Source organism: Aotus nancymaae, unplaced genomic scaffold (genome assembly GCF_030222135.1).
Source record: "Aotus nancymaae isolate 86718 unplaced genomic scaffold, 86718_ANA_hifiasm-v0.15.2.pri h1tg000029l, whole genome shotgun sequence".
NCBI lineage: Eukaryota > Metazoa > Chordata > Mammalia > Primates > Aotidae > Aotus > Aotus nancymaae.
The window spans coordinates 10,602,350-10,612,730 of NW_026988442.1; positions in this window are offsets into that span (position 1 = coordinate 10,602,350).

Genomic DNA, 10,381 nt, shown 5'->3' on the forward strand with positions numbered 1-10,381 from the left:
CGGGAATGACAACAATGGTGTTGATCAAATTCTTCTCTGAGATATGTAACTTTAATCATGGGTTGGGAGATATTTGAGATGCCTGGATAAAGGCCCTGCTCACTGACCCTTTGAATCTTCATTTTCACCTCTGCCCCGCACACCCTAGAGCTCAAAATAAACAAGACCAAACAAAAAAACCAAGAGGCCCATTCCTAGATTGAGAAAGTGAGGCAGAGGGCAGAAGGAACTTTGTCCGTTTCCCAAATTAGGCCACGTAAACAGAGATCATCTGGACACACTCAGATTCTAGAACTGTGGACATCTTTACATGCCAACAGCATATTGGTGAGATGTCCTCTATTTTCAAGAATATATTAAGCACCTGGTGCCAATTCACAGTATTCAAGCCTCCCAGTCCCCTCCCCACCATGGGGAATGGTGAGAGAGAAGAAAAAGGTGGATAAACTGTCATTAACTGCACCCAGATCAGAGAGAGCTGGGCGGTCCCTACGGCCTTATCCTGACCCAGCCCGTGAGCAATGATAACATCTCACCCTGTTGACAGGCCTATGGCTGGCTCTGTGTGTGGGTTTTGCCTCCTTCAGAACGTTGACCTTAGCAGCGTTTTTCTCCACTCAGCTCGAAACCAAGATGAAATCAGCCTCAGATACCAGCTCCCTCCTGTTCACCTGTGGCTCTGTTTCCTTTAGTTGCATTTAATTTAAAGGATGTTCTCTCTCTATGTGTTTACTTACACCTGAACTTTTCTAGATTCATCCACCAGAAACTGGTCCAGTGGTGGCTACTTGTGCTGACGAGGGAAAAGGGATGGGGGAAGTTGGCTGGATGCCATGTCTCACGCCTGTAATCCCAGCACTTTGGGAGGCTGAGGTGGATGAATCACCTGAGATTGGGAGTTCAAGACCAGCCTTACCAACATGAAGAAACCCTGTCTCCACTAAAAATACAAAAATTAGCTGGATGTGGTGGCGCATGCCTGTAATCCCGGCTACTTGGGAGGCTGAGGCAGGAGAATCGCTTGAACCCGGGAGGCGGAGGTTGCAGTGAGCCGAGATCATGCCATTGCACTCCAGCCTGGGTGACAGAGTGAGATTTCATCTCAATAATAATAATAATAATAATAATAAATAAATACAATGACGTCTGGAGCACTTGCCAGTCATGCCTGCCGAGATTGCGCCACTACACTCCAGCCTAGGCAACAAGAACAAAACTCCATCACACACACACACACACACACACACACACACAACTAGCAATCCCAGAGATCACAGTGGGGGTCGTGATGGCTATTATGGCCTAGCTTCAGAAGTAACCCACTGTCATATCTATCATATTCTACTGGCCATGCATGTGGGATGTGAGATATTAATGCGGCCATGCTGGAGAAACTCACTCTGCCAGCCCAGGTTATTCCAATGTGTAGTAGCCAGGGTTGAGCACCATGGAGGCTGCAAGCTTCACAGACAAGGAAACAGAGCAGGTTGGAGCAATGCAGCAGCCAGAGGGAAGGTTCAGGGTCACAAGCAAATTCTTTCATCTTTCTGAGCCTCAGCTTCCTCATCTGTAAAATGGGAGTTAACTGTGCTGTATTAGTTCATTTTCATGCAGCTGGTAAAGACATAAGTGAGACTGGGCAATTTACAAATGAAAGAAGTTTCATGGACTTACAGTTCCACTTGTCTGTGGAGGCCTCACAATCATGGCGGAAGGCAAAGAGGAGCAAGTCACATCTTACATGGATGGCAAAAAAGAGAGAGCTTGTGCAGGGAAACTCCCATTTTTATAACCATCAGATCTCCTGAGACCCATTTTCACTATCACAAGAACAGCAAGGAAAGACCCGCCCCCATAATTCAATTACTTCCCACCGGGTTCCTCCCAGGACACATGAGGATTATGGCAGTTACAAATCAAGATGAGATTTGGGTGGGGACACAACCAAACCATATCACAGGCTTACTTCCCAGGCTTGTGAGAGGCACCCTGACTGGCCCTCTGCACCCTGTGGCTGTTGTTTCTGCTGCTGTTTTGGGGGGTTTGTTTGATCAGCATGAGCTCATGAGGCTGTGTGTCCCGACGTATCACTGTCTGTCCAAACCTGCCAAGGGCTCTCCAGTATGCTCTGAATTCCATGGCCTTTGGGAGCTGACCCTGGTCAACCTCATCTGCTCTCACTCTCCCATTCAGCCCACCTGGCTCCAGCCACTGGCCCTGGTCTGCTTGTCAAACGCACCAAGGAACCTTGGGCCTCAGGTCCTTTGCACTTGCCATTTCCTCTGCTTGGGTCTCTCTTTCCCCAGACGGTCACACAGCTCTCTCTTACCCGCTTCCACCTTTCTCTGCATGCTTGTTCAAATGTCGTCTTCTCTGGGAGATCCCTCCCCACTTCCCCCATGGTTCCTGTGGTCTGTGTAGTGTTCCAACCTCCAGACACGTGGCGTGGCCCGTGTTTGCACGTTAGCTGTCTCCTCCATCAACTGTGAGTTCCCAGAAGGCAGAGTCCACACTTCTCTTGCCCACTTGTTTTGCAATTAGAGAATCACCATGCCTATCTCCATATTAAAGTCTCTGAGAAGTACTAGAGTGGAAACTCCCTTCTCTTTGCTTATACCACATTTCCAAAACACATTTATCCCTGGAGCCCTATGTCCACATGACACTTACAAAACGGTACATAGAAATACTGAAAACATGGTCAGGCATAGTGGCTCATGCCTGTAATCCCAGCACTTTGAGAGGCCGAGTTGGGCAGATCATTTGAGGTCAGGAGTTCAAGACCAGCCTGGCCAACATGGTGAAACCCTGTCTCTACTAAAAATAAAAAATAATGAGCTGGGCATGTTGATGCATGCCTGTAATCCCAGCTACTCAGGAGGCTGAGGCAGGAGAATCACTTGAACCCAAGAGGCAGTGAACCCCAGAGTGAGCTGAGATTATGCCACTGCACTCCAGCCTGGGTGACAGAGTGACACCCTGTCTCAAGAAAAAGAAATAGGGAAAACATTATCTCCAGAGGGTGGGTCTCCAGGTTACTGACAAAGGTTACTTCCTTCTCTGCCAGTGCCCCCCTTTAAAGCATGGAGTACTTCCCCTGGGACCAGATTGCCCAGACACAGAGACTGCCCTTGGTATCCAGTACCTCACAGCCCATGCCTCTCAAACCACCATCACTGCCTTCAGGTCACACCTTCAAAAAGAATCAGGCCCAACTTTTTACGGGCGCATTCCAGGTCTGAGGACATGCCCCACTGGGTCAGCCGCACTGTGGGCCCATCTATAATGGGAACAATAATTTCCCCTATGATGTAAGATGTCACAGCAAGTTTCTGAGATGATGCTGGCAAAGGTTTTAGCACAGAGCCTGCCCAGAGCATGGTTGTGTAAACAGGCATTATGGTAATGATGATATCAGAGGGCATGAGTCTGCTCTGGCTGCCAAAACCAAACACCAGAGACTATGTGGCTCGAACAGCACACATCTCCTTCTCACAGCTCTGGAGCCTAGAGGAGGAACCAGATGGAGGTGCCAGCTCATTCAGTCCCTGGTGAGGGCTCTCTTCTTGGCTTGTGGCTGGCCACCTTCTCCTCTGTCCTCACATGGCCTTTCCTTGGTGCACAAAACTAGGGAGGGTGAGAGGGTTGATGAGAGAGAGAGAGATCCCTGTTGCTCTTCCTTGTTTGTTTTTGAGATGGAGTCTCTTGCTCTGTCGCTCAGGCTGGAGTGCAGTGATGCGATCTCTGCTCCCTGCAACCTCTACCTCCCAGGTTCAAACGATTCTGCCTCAGCCTCTTGAGTAGCTGGAATTATAGGCGTGCACTACCACGCCCAGCTAATTTTTGTATTTTTTGTAGAGACAAGATTTCTCCATGGCTGGTCTTGAACTCCTGACCTCAGGTGATCCTCCCGCCTCAGCCTCCCTAAGTGCTGGGATTACAGGCATGAGCCACCATGCCTGGCCTTCTATTTGCTAATTTGTTTAACAGAGAGGAAGCCTCAGACTTGGTGCTAAACTGGCATTTTTCTTTGTTTTCTTCTCTAAAATTTGTCTTTTTGAGATGGTTTATACATACAATAAAATTCACCAACTTTAAGTGTACACTTTAGTGATTTTTCACAAATGTATATAATCTGTAACCACCATCAAAAAACAAGTCTGATCACCCTAAAAAATTTCTGCACTCCTTGATATGATCAACTCCCTCTCCCCAACCCCGGCAACCACTGGTCTGTTTTCTTTCTCTCTAGTTTTGCCTTTTCTAGACACTCATATAAATGGGAGCTTTTGTGTCTGACTTTTCTCACTTGAGGCTAGACTAGAATTTAATAACATTGTTTCATTTCCATTTCATTATTTTTTCCTATTATGTTTCTACTTGTGGCAGATGAAACTGGCTTTCCATTTGCAAAGCTGGTATAAACTTTCTTTTTAAATTGAATCTATTTAAGTAAAGGAGAGTACGTTCATTTAAGAAATAGTAAGTGGATCATGATGTTCGTTGTGGGCTAAAAAGAAAAATGAAAGAAATAGTAAGTGGAGATGTCTACGATACAGAAGTGGGACACAAGTCATGGGTGTTTGGAAAAGCCACACTGAACATATGCGGGACCAAGGCCAAGAACGCGGAGGTGACCTGGCCTGGATCACACGGAGCAGGCGGCTGACGCGGAAGAAGACAGATGGAGAAGGCCGAAGGGAGAGCCTTGGGTCTCCCCCAGGGTTGGGGGTGGGGGTGGGGGCCCGGGGGCCCTCCCCTCCCCCAGGCTGCAGTCTGCACTGACAGACAGGTTGAAGGTCAGAGGCTAAGGCTGACAGATGGGATTTTGCTGGGGAAGGGGGTTCCCAAGGGTGGGGTTTGCCCTTTGTCCTCATAGCACGCAGACCTCTCCTAAAAGGAAACGACCTTGTCCCCATGGCCCCTCCCCAGTCCCAGATGGCAGGGTCAGACTGGAGGGGCGTTGGAGGCAAGGGGAGGCAGGGCCCCTCCTGATCGGGAAGGTCATGGCCTGAGGACAGAGTCTTTGTGGGAACTAACACCCACGACCCTCTACCCAGGGTTGGTGCAGGCCTTCCCAGCTTTCAACTTGACCTCCCCGCTTCACATGCAAATCAGATGCAAATGAGTCAACGGGCACTGGGAGCCCCACTTCCCATCCTCTCTGCCTGGGGCCCACAGGCAGGCAGGTCCAGACGCCGGGACTCTCAAAGTCTGGGCCTGTCTGCTCCACACCCTCAGGCCCCCACAGGGGCCGGGAATGAAATGGGCTACCCTGGTCCATCTCCGCCTGGAGGCTGCCTCACAGCCTGGGCTGCTCCCGCCTGCCCTCCCCACCCCCACCCCTGCATCCTCCACCCAGCACAGGCGGACCTTTCAGAATATAACTCCCATCCCATCTTCTTCCCACTCAGAACCTTCCATTGGCCTTCTGCGGCTCAGCCCTGCCCCGCCCCACCCCGTCCTTCCCCCACCCTGCCTCCTCTGGGCGCTCAGACCTTCTCTAGTGGACTCTGTGCCTGGTTCTATCCCTCAGTGCCCAGCTGTGCTCCCTTTGGGGCCTTAGCACAGGCTGCTCCCCAATCAGGAACGCCCCTCCTCTGGTTCTTCTTCCCCTGCAGGCGCCTTCTCATCCAACTGTCAGCTCAAATAAAGGCACCCCTCAGCAAGGCCCTCATAATGCTCTCTTCCACAGCTCCCGTCCGGCCCTCCCACAAGTGACGTCTGAAATTATTTCATATTCATGTTTGCTTTTGTGGTTGCCTCCCACAACCCAGTGTAAGTTCCACAGAGGCAGCGGCCTTACCCCATTTCCTGTGCCTAGAATACTGCTTGGGACATAGTAGGTGCTCAGTAAATATTTGTGAGTAAATGGTCTGGGCGCGGTGGCTCACACCTGTAATCCCAGCACTTTGGGAGGTCGAGGCCGGTGGATCACCTGAGGTCAGGAGATCGAGACCAGCCTGGCCAACATGGTGAAACCTCGTCTCTACTAAAAATACGAAAATTAGCCAGACATAGTGGCGGGTGCCTATAATCCCAGCTACTCAGGAGGCTGAGGCAGGAGAATTTCCTGAACCCGGGAGATGGAGGTTGCAGTGAGCCGGGATTGAGCCACTGCACTCCAGCCTGGGCGACAAGAGCAATGCTCTGTCTCAAAAAAAAAAGAATTATGAGTAAATGAATTAATGAAGGACCAAATGTGCCTTCTGAGCCCCTGAAGAGGCAGACATTTGTGAGTGGGAAGTGTAGTAGTGATCATTTGTTCACTCAGCAAGTGTACCAGCACTGCAGTAGGGGCTGGGGGTAACTGCTGAGCAAGACAGACAGGCCCTGTGCTTCGTGCGTCCACACCTGGAGGGAGGCAAAGGCCAACAGGGCACTACAGTGCCGAGTGATCCCAGGCAGCTGTGGGGACCAGGAGGGGGCGCTTAATCCATTCCAGAGGCCAAGGCAGGCTTCTAGGAGGAAGTAACATCCTGGCTGAGGCTCAAAAATCAAGCAGGAGGGAAGGGAACTAAAAGAGTCTTGGGGCTGGGGTAGGAGGGAAGCCAGGTCATGGAGGTTGAGAGAGTCCTCAGGGCCCTGTTTAGTGTGGAAGTTGGGACAGAGTAGGAGACCCTGTCCTGGCCTCACATATCCCCTTTTTAAGGCAAAAAATACTGCACCCCAAATCAGAGCAGGGACAGGCCCACACCCTCCAGCCCCACCGTCTTGTGCCCTTCCCCTTGCTCTGGCCTTCTAGGAACACCAGATCTTTTTCTGGGAACTTCTGGAGCCTCAGCCGCCTCCCTCACCTAGGGAAGGGACCACCCTCTGGCTCCCCGCCCTGCAGATGAGTCCTGGCTTAAATAACACTGACCCCAACCTGGAGAAAGTGACCCCCTTTCTGAGTCCCTTTCAAGTCTCATCACATCAGTGAGAAAATGTTCTTTGCTGCTGCCCTGTCTTCAGATTTAGTAGCCACCGATCCCCTATTTATGTCAAATGGAGAGCCGGTTTCCACCCACAGCTCTGGGCTGGCGCTGTGTCCATTTCCATTTCTATTTATGACAGAAGACGCTTGTCTTTTAGTATATCAAGTTTCCTTTTAAAATAAACCCATTGTCAACTGTAAAACACAATTTAGGGGAATTGCCATTGGGAAAATCCATTGTGGATTAAGTATTAGACATATTTGATTGATGCAGACTAAAGTGTTTGGGGATGAGAATTCATGGTATCTGTAATTTACATTAAAATACTTTAGAAAGAAACAGGTGAAGCAAATAGGGCGAATGCTAACGTTGTATCTGGGTGTTGGGCACGTGAGTCAAAATGTTATTCTCTACTCTCCTGGGTGTCTAAAATTATTCTAATTCAGTCTAAGTGAGTTGACTTAAAGACAACACTGGCCAGGCACGCTGCCTCATGCTTGTAATCCTAACACTTCAGATGGCCAGGGCGGGAGGATCACTTAAGCTCAGCAGTTCGAGACCAGCCAGAGCAACATAATGAGACCCCATCTCTACAAAAAATTTAAAAATCGTCTGGTGTGATGGTGTGTATCTGTGCTCCCAGTGAGACTCTGTTTCAAAAAGAGAAAGAAGAAAGAAAAGAAAAGAAAAATGAAAGGAGGGAGAGAGGAAGGGAAGGAAGGAAGGGAAAGAAAGAAAGAAAGACAAAGAAAGAAGAAAAGAAAAGAAAGCGAGGAGGAAGGAAGGAAAGAAAACATCACGAGGACAGTCTTCATGGCTGACCCTGGGTATGGCCAAAAGTGTGAACGTGAAATAAGAATGGAAGGAGCCTGAGAAGGTAGAGGGAACCTTCTGGCTGGGAAGGCCAGCCCAGTATCTGGGAGGCGTGCAGGCGCTGTGCACCTCTTCCCCTGTCTGCAGCCCCTTCTCCTGGGCGCCCAGCCCTGGCACCTGGTGCTCTGAGCAGCCTTCTCCGGTACATCTGCCCTTGGGCTTGGGGCCAGGGAGAAGTCCAACAGCTTAGCTGTCCCCAATCCCTGGGAGGCCTAGCCACTCTGCCGGTGTCTAGGCTGGGAGCGGGCAGAAGGCTCAGCTGCCTCTCATCAGCCAGTTCCACCCCCTTGGATCTGGGCCCAGGCATCCGTCCTCTCACTGTCCACCTTATGGGGCAGGCAGGGAAACTGAGATCCAGGCCTGACCCAAGTTCCCTGTCCTGGGGCCTGGACTCTTCCTGAGGACCCAGGACATATAATCCTGCAGAGGGAAGAGGAAGGAGAAGGTCAAGGGCACAGAAAGAGTCAACAACCAGCCTCCAGCCCTCAGCTGGCCAGGGTCACGCACAGAGGGAGGGGACAGGGCCCCAGAAGTCTGAGGTCCCTGAGATGAAGGAATCGCAGTGCAGGCTGTCACCCGCAGCCCTGGCAGGAGAGGGTTCTCCCCTCTGTAGCTGTGTCCCCTCCATCAGTGCCTTCCCAGTCTCCCCTGCTCAGAGGAGGCACCCTCTACCCATTGCTCAAGCAGAAGTCTCAAAATCACTCTCAACTCCACCTTCACCCCCAAATCCAGTCAGGTCCCTCTCTTCAATGTCTCCCCTTTTATTCACCTAGTCAACATATATATCTCACTTTGGGAGGCCAAGGCAAGCAGATCACCTGAGGTCAGGAGTTTGAGACAGGCCTGGCCAACATGGTAAAACCCTGTCTCTACTAAAAATACAAAAATTAGCCAAGCGTGGTGGCGGGCATCTGTAATCCCAGCTATTTAGGAGGCTGAGGCACGAGAATCACTTGGCCCAGCCTAGGTGACAGAGTGAAACTCTGTCTCAGAGAGAGAAATAGAGAGAGAGAAATAAAGAAAGAGAGGGAGGGAGGGGAAGGGAGGGGAGGGGAGGGGAGGGGAGGGAGAAAGGAAGGAAGGAGGGGAGGGAGGGAAAGAAGGCGAGTGGGCAGGCAGGCAAGAGAGGAAGAGAATCCCAGCCTCAGGTTCCCCCTTCCCACCGGATTGGATTTTTTTTTTTTTTTTTTTTTGGTCAAATCTATCAGAAGGCGACCTCTGGTGGCAAGTTATTAAAACTGCAATCCCTCAGGTTGCAGGCCTTAAAGGACCCAAAACAAGATCCCGCCAGCTGTATAAAATCAGAAACTACGCCCATCCCTCACTCATTCTACAGATGAGGCTATTGAGACCCACCTAGAATTGAGCTCTGGTCTCCTCCACCACAGGTCCTGCCAGATCATTTGAGGTCAGGAGCTATAGTTTTCCACAGCTGCACAACACCCTCTGGAAGGAAGCTGGCTGGCTGCCTGACTGGCATCTCCCCTGGCTTTGGCACTCCTGACACCTCAGAGTACCCCCTACTCGCCCTACCTAGCCACGTGGGAAAACTCTGCCCTATCCTGGGCTGGGATTCCCACCCTCTCTACCCCTGGCTTCCTGTCCTAAGGTCCGGCATCCATTTGCAATCCACACACCTAGAAGCTGTTCGCCTGCCCCGTTTCTCCTGCTTCAGTAAAGGTCATGTTCCCGGATCTGTATCATGTCCAGACAGCCCCAGCGTCCCCCCACCTCCAACCCCCAGCGCGCCTTAGGCTGTCATTGTTCCCCACACAGGACAGGGCCAAAAAGAGGAAAAGAGGTCCCAGGTGTGATCTGAGCGCAGCTGAGGAGGCTGTTACCTCCCTTGAGCTGGATATAAGACCTCTACTGATGCAACACCAGACATCATTTAATTTTTGTTGTTGTCGTTCAATTTTTTTTCTTTTTTTTCTTTGAGACAGAGTCTTGCTCTGTCTGCCAGCCTGGAGTGCCATGGTGCAATCTCGGCTCACTGCAACCTCTGCCTCCAGAGTTCAAGCAATTCTTCTGCCTCAGCCTCCCGAGTAGCTGGGACTACAGGTGCCCACCACCACACCTGGCTAATTTTTGTATTTTTAGTAGAGACAGGGTTTCACCATGATGGCCAGGCTGGTCTCAAACCCCTGACCTCATGATCCGCCTGCCTTGGCCTCCCAAAGTGCTGGGATTATAGGTGTGAGCCACCATACCTGGCCTTTTTTTCTCTTCATTTTTTTAAAGTAACTTTTAATTTGGGGCTATACAATAGCAGGATTACAGACTCCTAGAAAATTAAAATGTTTCAGTTTTGTTTAACGTCCCCTTTGGGGGCTGGGTGCAGTGGCTCACACCTGTAATCTCAGCATTTTAAGAGGCCAAGGCAGGCAGATCACCTGAGGTCAGGAGTTCAAGACCAGCCTGGCCAACATGGTGAAACCCTGTCTCTACTAAGATAAAATACAAAAATTAGCTAGGCATGGTGGTGGGCTCCTGTAATCCAGGCTACTTGGGAAACTGAGGCAGGAGAATCACTTGAACCCAGGAGACAGAGGTCACAGTGAGCCAAGATTGCACCATTGCACTCCAGCCTG